At 47.9% G+C, this 14,097-nt stretch overlaps 1 pseudogene; it reads right to left on the bottom strand.

The window, feature by feature from the left end:
• Positions 1–168: 168 nt before the first annotated feature.
• LOC132505696 (fer-1-like protein 4) overlaps positions 169–14,097 on the bottom strand; it is a 48,302-nt pseudogene continuing 34,373 nt past the window's right edge.

The raw sequence follows: 14,097 nt of genomic DNA, 5'->3' as shown, positions 1-14,097 counted from the left end.
GTGCAGCAGGTGGGCTGCTTGAGGGCCTGACACCTCGGTGGCCAGGGCTCCTCGGCTGTGACCCGCCGCGGGGCCCTGTCCTTCCTGGCAGCAGGGCCACGTGGGCAGCCTCCCATCCTGTGCATTCATGCGCCCGAGGCCACCCAAGAACACATCTGTTCTCTGCCCCTAGTGTCATTTATTATATGCAGCATGTGTTCAGGGGGCAGGGTGGATACCTCGTAAGGTTTACACAGAGAAAGCAGGGAATGCCATGATGGTTCCTGTTGGTGGGAAGGACACCAGGGGCAGGAGTTGAGGAGCTGGCATTACGGGATGAGTGTCCAAGGTCAGTCAGGGACGGTGGAGGGGGCGGACGGTGACCTGGTTGATCAGGCCAGGCCTGGTGTAGGAGACGAGGAGGAGGAAGACAGTGATCAGCGTCACCAGCAGCAGCAGGATGCACCAGCACCGGCGCCAGACGAAGAAGACGGAGGTCTTCAGCGGGTTCACAAACCAGTTGAAGGAGGTTTCGGGGCAGCTGCGGGGAAGCAGGTGGTGTCGGAATGATGAGGAAGCCCCCCGGCTGCCCCCTCCCCCCTCCCCCAGGCTCTGGCCCTGCCTCCTGCACCGCACCGCCCGCACCCTTGGGCTTCTCCGAGGGCTCTGGCTCCTTGTGCCTCTTTCCCACTGGACGTTTCTCAGCCTCCTCCACAGTCAGCAGCTCAAACTCAGCCTCCACCTTCCCCTGGAAAAGGGGCGACGGAAGCCAAGTTCTTAGGCCGGCTCAGGCCTGGCCCCTGCCTGGCCCGGTTCCTGCCCTGGCCGCACCCACCGTGAGGATGTAGACGTTGCCTCCTGAGTCCGAGAACTCTTAAGTCTTCTGGCCGGCCCTTCTTCCTCTTCTTCCTCTTCTTCTTGCCAGCCTGAGCCTCCGGCACCCGGAGCTTCACTACAGGCCACCAGCGCCGCAAGCGGCGGCAGCGAAACAGATTACGCCTTGGCCCGGCCCCGTCCCGGACCAGCCACACGGAGCAGAGCTCGGGGCCCCAGGCCCCTCACACCATGTCCGGTAGCTGCAGCTCCAAGGATCCTGTAGGTCCAGAGCTCTCTGGGTTAGGCAGGAGCTCAAGGTCTATCTGAACCAACCTCCCCTCCCTGAGAGTGACACCAAGGAAAGCCGAGCCCAGAGGTAGAAAGTGACAAGACGGCTGAGAGCATCTTGGGAGAGGGGCAGCACAGCGGGATTGTAAATCGGGGCATCCAAAGTTAGAATGTGGCAGTCAGGCCACAGCTATGGACCACACACCACAGCCCAAATGTCAGCAGGTTGTCAGACCCTGATGATACAGGGCCCAAGGATGGGACCAGACCGCCAAAGCAGGGACTAAAGGCCATGGAGTCGAGTCCAGTGTAACCCGAGCTCAGGTCAAATTAGAGGATTGAGTGGGAGATTTGGGTGGAAATGGAGGTTATGGTGCTCAGAGCTGAATAAGTTCAGTAATTAGGCCAGAAAGCAGACCTAGAGTCTGAAATCCAGGATTGAGGATTGGGTTAGAGTAGGGAACCCAGGAGAGAGGGGACAGGGCAATGAGGGCAGAAATCGGGGCCAGGGGTTGAGGTAGGAGGGCAGCTAAGCAGTAGCAAGGAAGTCGTTCGTTGGCGGAGATGCAGTCATAGTCCCAGACCTGCAGGACCAGCACAGACGGCTGCCAGAACTCAGCTTCCTCCAGGGCGAAGGGTCCAGGCCAGCAACGGACGCTCACCTCTCGCTCGGTGGGCAGGTAGTCAAAGCGGAACACGAAGCGCGTTGAAGTTCCCTCCCCTGTCAGAGAGTTGAAGTGAACGTCTGTCTCCTGCTTGTCTTGCTCCAGCCCCTTCACCCAGCTGGAGCCAGGGGAAAGGTGCAGGCGGAGGGGATGGGCATCCGTGCTGGACGGAGCCCAGAAACCGGCTCCTCACCTAGCCTGCCCCTCCACTCACCACCAGACTGGTCCCTCCACCCAGCTCCGGGCGCCATCGAGGGCTTAGGGGACAGAGCTCTGGCTCAGCCCAGGGCCCAAGCCCCTGTTCGAAATCTCACCTCAGTACACAGCCATGTGGCCGCTCGGCCTGTAGGCCTACCTTTTCACGTAGATGTCACTCGACATCTCTCCAGTGAGTGGGTTTGCATCATCCAGAACTACACCCTCCGTGTTCCAGATGATGACTCTGAGCTCATAGCTGAGGGATGTATTGGGGGAGGGTTTTCAGACTCTCGAGAGGGGTCCTGGGAGGGGCTGCAGGAAGGACGTGGGCCAGGGCCACTGACATGCATTGAGCACCTGATGTGTGCCCAGCCAGGAGATCAGGATGTCTGTGGTCCCTTGAAGGGACAGCCCAGGTATCACCGACCACCCCCACCCCCCCGGGTGGCACCAGGAATGGTCTGCTGACCCAAGCTGGGCCAATGGGCTTCTCCCGCCCATAAATTTGGAATCAAGACCCTGAAAGTTTGACTCAAAAAGCATCAGATGCAGAGCTGGAGCCACCACAAGCCAAAGTGCTGTGCAAGCAGAGAGAGACAGTCTGCAGAGAGACACCACGTGGGGATGACAGCACGCAGCCCCTGGGGGACAGAAGGAAGGGCTGTGACATTCTTGATCCTACCCCAAAGAGCCCTGTCCTTGTCTGTCATGAGGTTTCCTGGATATCTATTGTTTTCTTTTGCCCCGTATCAATTTCCCCTCTCTTGTTGACAGCACTCTGATTTTCTGTTGGTGACTCCCACTCCACCCCCACTACTGTCACTCTGTGTTATCCTGGCGGGGCGGACCAACCCCTCTCTGGCTCCAGAGGTTGGTATATCACCTACGACATCACCCAGGACTGGCCAGTCAATGCATTACAGCTCCCTGATCACAAAGGTTGGTTCAGGAATCAGCATTTGACCCAAGCTCGTCCAATGAGAGCCAGCTCGAGACTTTTGCTCTAACTGGGAAAGACGTGTTTTTTTTTCCTGCTCAAGTGGTCCGGTTGGTAAGATGTAAGCCTCCACTGTTAAAAGCCACTTGGACCCCAGACTGCATAAGTCTCCATGAGAGTGACACCAAGGAAAGCAGAGCCCAGAGGTAGAAAGTGACAGATTGCTGACATCTGAAGTGCACACACCCTCCACTCAGAGTAGGTCAGGTCAAAAGGGGGTTAACTGGTATTTGGACTGTTTTAGTTGCAAGTAACAGACACCCAATTCACAATGGCTTATGAAAAAAAAAAAGGGAATTTAATGGCTCACCTATCTGAAGCCTGGATCAGCTCTGCCTGCTTCATGGGGGCCCTTGCACAGGTTTTCAGAGAGCCCTTGTCCAAGATGTGGGCTGTCCAAGATGTGCCCACCCCATGGGAGGATGGACCAGGACTCTCTCTTACCTGATTGGCTGCCGACGCTTGATGTCAACTGGAGGTGGGGCAGGCACATCTCCGGGGAAGATGTCAATCCACACATGAAGGGATCCCTGGGGGCACAGGAAGAGGCTAAAGGGTCTTGCTGGGTCCCACCCCCCTAACGGCCCTGTGGCCAGAGGTTGTGCCTTACCCCAGGTGGAGAGAAGAGCTGGGGTCAAGAGGGCAGATCCTGGGGTATGAGGATGAAGGTGGAGTCTGAACTGGGAATTCCAGGGTTGACGTTAGCCTGAGGGTTCAGAGATGAGGCCCCAGAAGTGGAAGGCTGAGATCAAAAGTAAGATCTACTGCTCCCAGGTCCAGATCCTAGGAATCTGGGGTAGAGGTCAGGTTGGGAGTGCCAGATCTGAGCCTTGGTGGCCCAGGGGTGGGGATCCTTCAGAACCAGAGTCCAGGGTGTGGGTATGGGGTCCAGGATGGAAGTCCAAGACTGGAGTGGGGATGCTGGGCACCAGGATCAGGAGCCGAAGTCCAAAGTGGCAGTGCCCAGGTGGAGGTCTTGGAGAAAGGGCGTCCTGGGGGCCCAGGTCCAGGACCAGGTGGGAGTCCTGGGGTTCTGGGGTTGGGTGCTGAGCCCTCCTTCAACTGCAGCAGCCCTGGGCTGCGGCGATGGTAGAGGGGCCGTGTTTCTACGTGCTCAGGTACCAACTGGATCCCAAGCCCAGGCGTCTCCTGCCAGCGCCGCAGCACCAGCAATGCCTGGGGCTCCTCAGGGACCTCACTTGCCACCTCGGAGTCCCCACTACCTGCAACAAGAGGTGTGTGAGCTTGGGTTCCGCACAGTTCCCAACTCTCCTCCCTTCCTCCCCCTGCCCTCAGTAGACGCTCTAGGCTGAGGCAGCTGCTGCATCGGACAAACCCACGTGCTGGGAGGGCAAGTCCACAATGCACAGAAAGCTCTAACAACTTTTGCCAGTGAAAAGCCAGCAGTCAGGGGGACAGTGGGGTTGGAGGCTTTGTGGCCTCTGTGCAGACCTTGTTTAGAGAACAGACCACTGGCCATATATGAAGCATGAGCTAAATTCTGCATCCGTATTTTATGTTGTATGGGACCCCTGTGTCCCCAATTAGCTATGGCTCCGAGGGGTTCGCTAGGGCTCCCTGGAGATCTCACACTCACCAACAAAGACCATTTTCTCTCCACTATCATCCTTACTCAGCCCAAACTCAGCTCCTCTGCTTGCAGAGGGAGGCGGGCTCTTTCTGGGGCACACTAGGCTGGGCACCAGGGCCCCCCTGTACCTTGTTCTTCCATCTTGCTCCCTCTGGACTGTGCAGCGGAGAGGGGCTGGTACCTGGGGGCAGGGTCTCTGGCGGTGTCAGAGTTTGCTGCCCACCTTGACAGCCCCGGCTCGGTATTCAGGTGGGGGGAGGCCACAGGGTAGGCACAGCACCGCCAGGATCTGCGAAGGCCGAAATGCGTCACGCCAGGCACTGTAGCCATCCCTGCGGCAGAAAAGGAATGTGCCTCAGTTGGATCCAGGATATGAACGTATTTGGGCACAGGGGCAGGGATGGGTGCCCTTGAGGACTTGGGATCCAGGTTTGTAACTCCTCTGCGGGACAGGTTAGCCCTCGCTTACGGTAACGGTGAAAATCAAATATGCATGGCAGGTGCTCCTGTGAAGGAGATACTGATATTACCCGTCTTTCAGATGAGGAAACTGAAGCTCAGGAAAGCCAAGTGACTTATTAGTTACAGGATCCCAACTCCCAAGCCCATTTCTTGACCATTAAGCTATAATGTCTTGGTCGCAGGGGAGTCCCCTTCTATGAAATCAAAGGATCTGGACAGACAGGTGGGATGCGAACTTGAATGTCTTTGGTCAGACTTAGAATGACTCCTGAGGGCCCTGTTGGACTCACACGTCATACTGGGACGTCATACTGGGACGCCAGCCCACAGTTCGCCCTGTGGTGGCTATAGAATCGGTTTTCCAGATCAATGTGGGTCTCTCTGATGAGGTCATCAGAACCCACGAGGTCATGATCAAACACAGCCACGGTCAACTCTGGCTCAGCAGGGAGAGAAATGCTGAGCTCTAGGGCCCTGGCCAGGAGAGAGCGTGATGAGAACACCTCCACACCCTAGGAGGTGGTCTTGTGAGGGGTAGGGGTGTGAGGGGACTCAACAGCTTCTGTCCATTCCCCCACACCACATCAGCTGCCTGAGTGAGAGCCACAGGGCGGGATGGCAAAGTTGCTCTCCATTCCCAAGCCCAGGGCCCAGCCTCACTCTCCAAAGATGGGATTCAGCTACTTGAGGATGTAGCGCTCCTTGGTGTCCAGCCGCTCCCAGCCAGCGCTCACCACCACATAGGGGTCTGCTTTGCCGTTGGCGTCCGCAGGAGCCAGGTTGGTAGCCTAGGGAGACAGTATGGGGTGGAAATGAAAGAAATGTCATTGTCATAACCCGAGGTGGCTCTTGCCGGACCTAATCTCCGATTGAGTGTAAACAGGAAGTTACCAGGGAGAGATCTTCCACCTCAAGGAGTTAGCTGAGAGGTTGCACAAGATGACTTTTATTTACTTTCAAATTAATTACTGAAATACTTAAGACATACAAGTATAACAAAAGATATAATGAAGCAGAAAATATGTGGAAAGATGTATACCCTTATACATCTTACTATTCAATTTGTAACTTTCCATATTGCTTGACCTTCATTTTTTTACAATGAGCATATTTTACATTTTATTCCTTTTTTTACTTTTTAAATTAAGAATATTTTAACTAAATAAAAATAATTACAATTTTTTAATTGTATTAAAAAATAATACAATGAGCATGTGTGTGCCCTGTTTCATAAATTAAACACTACCGACAAATGTCCCCTGAGTCTCCTGAGTCCCCCTGACCTGACTTAATTCCTTTTTCATCCCTGAAGTAGCCAGACCCTTTATTTGGGGTTTCTCACTCACAGAAAAAAAAAAGGAAAAATACTTTTACTACATATACATACGTCCCTAAGCAATATATAGCACTATATTGCATGGTTTAAACTATATTTAGAAAACTTACTTTTTCTGTTTTTGATAACTGTGTAATTAAGTAAATTCATAACTTATGCATAAATTACTGAAGTATAATTTATACACAGCAATATATTTTTAGTCTTTTTACACTCCTACCTGCCATGTATGAGAGTTCCAGTTGCCCCACATCTTTCACACCTGGTATCGTCAGTCTTTTTATTTTCGTCAATCTAGCGCTTGTGAAATTGTAGCTCATTGTGGTTTTAATTTGCATTTCCCTGCTGATGAAGCACGTTGAGCATCTTTGCATGTGCTTATTGGCCTTATATATATATTTGCTTTTGTGAAGTGACTGTTCAAATTTTTTGCTCCATTATTGAGTTTTAAGTTTAAAAACATTACACTTTTAATTTCTAAACATTCTAACTGGGCCTTTCAACTTGCTGTTTATTTTTAGTAGTCTCTTGTTCCTTGCTCATTTTAAATTCATTCTTTTATTTCTTTAAACGTTTCATATATACTTATTTTACATTCTCTATCTAGTCATTCCAATATCAACGACCTTGGGGGTCTGGAATGTGTTGTTATTTTTGCTAATTCTTACTCATGGTGACTTTTTTTTTTTAAACATCTTTATTGGTGTATAATTGCTTTACAGTGGTGTGTTCATTTCTGGTTTATAACAAAGTGAATCAGCTATACATATACATATATCCCCATATCTCCTCCCTCTTGCGTCTCCCTCCCACCCTCCCATGGTGGCTTTTTTCTTTATATTTCAGTACTTTTTAATCATGATTCATGTTTCGTTTAACTCATGCTGAGGGGCTGTTGTGGGTGTTCTCTGCCAGAGAGAGCTTGTTTTCACTCCTGCCAGTTTCCTAGGCAAACTACCAGCCTGCAGCCACTTTAAAATAAATCCTCCACTTGAGGTTTTGGGGATCACACAGATGGTGGGAACTCAGGCCCTGAACTGTATTAGAGCCAGCTTGTGGTCATGGATGCTAGGGGAAACTTTTTCCCCTCTAACCAATGCCAAGTTTAAGACAGGCAAGTTTCCTTGGTGTCTCCTTCTGCCTTTCAAGTTCCTATTTTTGTTCATCCTTATGCAGAGGGTGTAATTTTGGGGGCTCCACTTTATATAAGGCCGTTCAGTCAAACTCCTCCCCTAGGTAGCCCCAGGACTTCATCTTCTGTCCTCACTGCCTGTCAACCATCCACGAGGAAGATGAGGTTTCCCAGGTCAGCAGTAAGTGTGGGGTGAAAGCCAGCTTTAGCATTCCTTTTCCCTAGGTCCCTGTTATTAACTATATTTTCTTGTTTTCTGTAATCTTGATGCTGTGGTATCTGGAGCCATACTGGCCCGGGAGAAACTGCACCTGTCAGGGATACTAATTCCTAGAGTTAGCAAACAACACACCTGCCAGAGCACCTTTCATATACAAACCAACCAATCTAGAGCCCATACAATGTCCAACCACCTCCTCTATCTGGCTCTTATACTCCAGGAAGTAATATTCCTCTGCCCTAATCATCCTCAGGGCCAGGTTCCAGACAACAAGAGACAGTGAGACAGCCCCCGTACCCCAGAGCCCACAGGAATTATTCAAACTAGCCAATCCTAAGCCTGCTTACACTGCCTTGTCCTGCCTTTACTGCAGAAACCACAATAAAGGCTCTGGCCCTCACACTTCCCTTCCTCCTTCTGCCTCTGAACTGGCCCTCATGCTTCCCCGTGTGGCCCTGCAGGGTACAGCATGCACCACCACCCCCCACACACAGAAAACTGAAACAACAGACTATCTTTTCAATGGCAACCATCTCCTGATCTGTTGGCTTCACCAAACATGGATAAGAACAAAATCCTGGGTACGTTTTAAAGCAGTTCCTGCTTTTATTCTCTTTTTTTTTTCCACTCTAAAATCTCTTACTTTCTTGGAAGCTCAGCATTGCATTTAAAAGGTTTTTTAAAAATAAATTTATTTACTTCCGGGAAGATGGCGGAAGAGTAAGACGTGGAGATCACATTCCTCCCCATAGATACACCAGAAATACATCTACACGTGGAACAACTCCTACAGAACACCTACTGAACGCTGGCAGAAGACCTCAGACCTCCCAAAAGGCAAGAAACCCCCCACGTACCTGGTTAGGGCAAAAGAAAAAAAAAACAGAGACAAAAGGATAGGGACGGGTCCTGCACCAGCGGGAGGGAGCTGTGAAGGAGGAAAAGTGTCCACACACTAGGAAGCCCCTTCGCGGGCGGAAACTGCGGGTGGCGGAGAGGGGGAGCTTCGGAGCCGTGGAGTAGAGCACAGCAACAGGGGTGCGGAGGGCAAAGCGGAGAGATTCCAGCGCAGAGGATCAGGGCCGACCGGCACTCACCAGCCCGAGAGGCTTGTCTGCTCCCCCGCCGGAGCGGGCGGGGCTTCGGTCGGAGCGCAGGGAGAGGACTGGGGTTGGCAGCGTGAACACAGCCTGCAGGGCGTTAGTGCGCCACGCCGGAAGGGAGTCCGGGGAAAAGTCTGGACCTGCAGAAGAGGCAAGAGACTTTTTCTTCCCTCTTTATTTCCTGGTGCGCGAGGAGAGGGGATTAAGAGCGCCGCTTAAAGGAGCTCCAGAGACGGGCGCGAGCCGTGGCTAAAAGCGCGGACCCCAGAGACGGGCATGAGACGCTAAGGCTGCTGCTGCCGCCACCAAGAAGCCTGTGTGCGAACACAGGTCACTATCCACACACCCCTTCCGGGGAGCCTGTGCAGCCCGCCACTGCCAGGGTCCCGGGATCCAGGGACAACTCCCCCAGGAGAACGCACGGCACGCCTCAGGCTGGTGCAACGTCACGCTGGCCTCTGCCGCTGCAGGACCCTCCCTACCCCCGACCTGAGTGAGCCAGAGCCTCCGAATCAGCGGCTCCTTTAACCACGTCCTGTCTGAGCAAAGAACAGACGCACTCCGGCGACCTACACTCACAGGCGGGGCCAAATCCAAAGCTGAGCCCCTGGGAGCTTGTGAGAACAAAGAAGAGAAAGGGAAATCTCTCCCAGCAGCCGCAGAAGCAGCGGATTAAAGCTCCACAATCAACCTGATGTACCCTGCATCTGTGGAATACGTGAATAGACAACGAATCATCCCAAATTAAGGAGGTGGACTTTGAGAGCAAGATTTATTATTCTTTCCTCTTTTCCTTTTTTTGTGTGTATGTGTATGCTTCTGTGTGAGATTTTGTCTGTATAGCTTTGCTTCCACCATTTGTTCCAGGGTTCTATCCATCCGTATTTTTGTTTTTTTTTCCTCTTAATAATAATTTTTTATTTTAATAACTTTATTATATTTATCTTACTTTATTTTATTTTACTTTATCTTCTTTCTTTCTTTTTTTCCTTCCTTCCCTCCTTCCTTCCTTGCTCCCTCCCTCCCTCCCTCCTTTCTTTCTTTCTTTCTACTTCTACTAATTCTTTCTTTCTACTTTTTCTCCCTTTTCTTCTGAGCTGTGTGGATGAAAGGCTCTTGGTGCTGCAGCCAGGAGTTAGTGCTGTGCCTCTGAGGTGGGAGAGCCAACTTCAGGACACTGGTCCACAAGAGACCTCCCAGCTGCACATAATATCAAACGGCAAAAATCTCCCAGAGATCTCCATCTCAACACCAGCACCTAGCTTCACTCAACGACCAGCAAGCTTCAGTGCTGGACATCCTATGCCAAACAACTAGCAAGACAGGAACACAACACCACCCATTAGCAGAGAGGCTGCCCAAAATCATAATAAGTCGACAGACACCCCAAAACACACCACCAGACGTGGACCTGCCCACCAGAAAGACAAGATCCAGCCTCATCCACCAGAACACAGGCACTAGTCCCCTCCACCAGGAAGCCTACACAACCCACTGAACCAACCTTAGCCACTGGGGACAGACACCAAAAACAACAGGAACTACGAACCTGCAGCCTGCAAAAAGGAGACCCCAAACACAGTAAGATAAGCAAAATGAAAAGACAGAAAAACACACAGCAGATGAAGGAGCAAGATAAAAACCCACCAGACCTAACAAATGAAGAGGAAATAGGCAGTCTACCTGAAAAAGAATTCAGAATAATGATAGTAAAGATGATCCAAAATCTTGGAAATAGAATAGACAAAATGCAAGAAACATTTAACAAGGACCTAGAAGAACTAAAGATGAAACAAACAATGATGAACAACACAATAAATGAAATGAAAAATACTCTAGATGGGATCAATAGAATAACTGAGGCAGAAGAACGGATAAGTGACCTGGAAGATAAAATAGTGGAAATAACTAATTCAGAGCAGAATAAAGAAAAAAGAATGAAAAGAACTGAGAACAGTCTCAGAGACCACTGGGACAACATTAAACACACCAACATTCGAATTATAGGGGTTCCAGAAGAAGAGAAAAAGAAAGGGACTGAGAAAATATTTGAAGAGATTATAGTTGAAAACTTCCCTAATATGGGAAAGGAAATAGTTAATCAAGTCCAGGAAGCACAGAGAGTCCCATACAGGATAAATCCAAGGAGAAATACGCCAAGACACATATTAATCAAACTGTCAAAAATTAAATACAAAGAAAACATATTAAAAGCAGCAAGGGAAAAACAACAAATAACACACAAGGGAATCCCCATAAGGTTAACAGCTGATCTTTCAGCAGAAACTCTGCAAGCCAGAAGGGAGTGGCAGGACATATTGAAAGTGATGAAGGAGAAAAACCTGCAACCAAGATTACTCTACCCAGCAAGGATCGCATTCAGATTTGATGGAGAAATTAAAACCTTTACAGACAAGCAAAAGCTGAGAGAGTTCAGCACCACCAAACCAGCTATACAACAACTGCTAAAGGAACTTCTCTAGGCAAGAAACACAAGAGAAGGAAAAGACCTACAATAACGAACCCAAAACATTAAGAAAATAGGAATAGGAACATACATATCAATAATTACCTTAAATGTAAATGGACTAAATGCTCCCACCAAAAGACACAGATTGACTGAATGGATACAAAAACAAGACGCATATATTTGCTGTCTACAAGAGACCCACTTCAGACCTAGAGACACATACAGACTGAAAGTAAGGGGATGGGAAAAGATATTTCATGCAAATGGAAACCAAAAGAAAGCTGGAGTAGCAATTCTCATATCAGACAAAATAGTCTTTAAAATAAAGACTATTAGAAGAGACAAAGAAGGACACTACATAATGATCAAGGGATCGATCCAAGAAGATATAACAGTTGTAAATATTTATGCACCCAACATAGGAGCACCTCAATACATAAGGCAAATACTAACAGCCATAAAAGGGGAAATCGACAGTAACACATTCATAGTAGGGGACTTTAACACCCCACTTTCACCAATGGACAGATCATCCAAAATGAAAATAAATAAGGAAACACAAGCTTTAAATGATACATTAAACAAGATGGACTTAAATGATATTTATAGGACATTTCATCCAAAAACAACAGAATACACATTTTTCTCTAGTGCTCATGGAACATTCTCCAGGATAGATCATATCTTGGGTCACAAATCAAGCCTTGGTAAATTTAAGAAAATTGAAATTGTATCAAGTATCTTTTCTGACCACAACACTATGAGACTAGATATCAATCACAGGAAAAGATCTGTAAAAAATACAAACACATGGAGGCTAAACAATACACTACTTAATAACGAAGTGATCACTGAAGAAATCAAAGAGGAAATCAAAAAATACCTAGAAACAAATGACAGTGGAGACACGACGACTCAAAATCTATGGGATGCAGCAAAAGCAGTTCTAAGAGGGAAGTTTATAGCAATACAATCCTACCTTAAGAAACAGGAACCTAACCTTGCACCTAAATCAATTAGAGAAAGAAGAACAAAAAACCCCCAAACTTAGCAGAAGGAGAGAAATCATAAAAATCAGATCAGAAATAAATGAAAAATAAATGAAGGAAACGATAGCAAAGATCAATAAAACTAAAAGCTGGTTCTTTGAGAAGATAAACAAAATTGATAAACCATTAGCCAGACTCATCAAGAAAAAAAGGGAGAAGACTGAAATCAATAGAATTAGAAATGAAAAAGGAGAAGTAACAACTGACACTGCAGAAATACAAAAGATCATGAGAGATTACTACAAGCAACTCTACGCCAATAAAATGGACAACCTGGAAGAAATGGACAAATTCTTAGAAAGGCACAACCTGCCAAGACTGAATCAGGAAGAAATAGAAAATATGAACAGACCAATCACAAGCACTGAAATTGAAACTGCGATTAAAAATCTTCTAACAAACAAAAGCCCAGGACCAGATGGCTTCACAGGCGAATTCTATCAAACATTTAGAGAAGAGCTAACACCTATCCTTCTCAAACTCTTCCAAAATATAGCAGAGGGAGGAACACTCCCCAACTCATTCTACGAGGCCACCATCACCCTGATACCAAAACCAGACAAGGATGTCACAAAGAAAGAAAACTACAGGCCAATATCACTGATGAACATAGATGCAAAAATCCTCAACAAATTACTAGCAAACAGAATCCAACAGCACATTAAACGGATCATACACCATGATCAAGTGGGGTTTATTCCAGGAATGCAAGGATTCTTCAATATACGCAAATCAATCAATGTGATACACCATGTTAACAAACTGAAGGAGAAAAACCATATGATCATCTCAAGAGATGCAGAGAAAGCTTTTGACAAAATTCAACACCAATTTATGATAAAAACCCTGCAGAAAGTAGGCATAGAGGGAACTTTCCTCAACATAATAAAGGCCATATATGACAAACCCACAGCCAACATTGTCCTCAATGGTGAAAAACTGAAAGCATTTCCTCTAAGATCAGGAACAAGACAAGGTTGCCCACTCTCACCACTCTTATTCAACATAGTTTGGGAAGTTTTAGCCACAGCAATCAGAGAAAAAAAGGAAATAAAAGGAATCCAAATCGGAAAAGAAGAAGTAAAGCTGTCACTATTTGCAGATGACATGATACTATACATAGAGAATCCTAAATATGCTACCAGAAAACTACTAGAGCTAATCAATGAATTTGGTGAAGTAGCAGGATACAAAATTAATGCACAGAAATCTTTGGCATTCCTATACACTAAGGATGAAAAATCTGAAAGTGAAATCAAGAAAACACTCCCAGGGCTTCCCTGGTGGCGCAGTGGTTGACAGTCCGCCTGCCGATGCAGGAGACACGGGTTCGTGCCCCGGTCCGGGAAGATCCCACATGCCGCGGAGCGGCTGGGCCCGTGAGCCATGGCTGCTGAGCCTGCGCGTCCGGAGCCTGTGCTCTGCAACAGGAGAGGCCACAACAGTGAGAGGCCCACGTACTGCAAAAAAAAAAAAAAAAGAAAAAAGAAAACACTCCCATTTACCATTGCAACAAAAAGAATAAAATATCTAGGAATAAACCTACCTAAGGAGACAAAAGACCTGTATGCAGAAAATTATAAGACACTGATGAAAGAAATTAAATATGATACAAATAGATGGAGAGATATACCATGTTCTTGGATTGGAAGAATCAACATTGTGAAAATGACTCTACTACCCAAAGCAGTCTACAGATTCAATGCAATCCCTATCAAACTACCACTGGCATTTTTCACAGAACTAGAAGAAAAAATTTCACAATTTGTATGGAAACACAAAAGACCCCAA

The sequence above is a fragment of the Lagenorhynchus albirostris genome, chromosome 15 (assembly GCF_949774975.1).
Source record: "Lagenorhynchus albirostris chromosome 15, mLagAlb1.1, whole genome shotgun sequence".
NCBI lineage: Eukaryota > Metazoa > Chordata > Mammalia > Artiodactyla > Delphinidae > Lagenorhynchus > Lagenorhynchus albirostris.
Note: the sequence above shows the minus strand (reverse complement) of the source record. Positions and strands in the feature narration are given on the sequence as shown.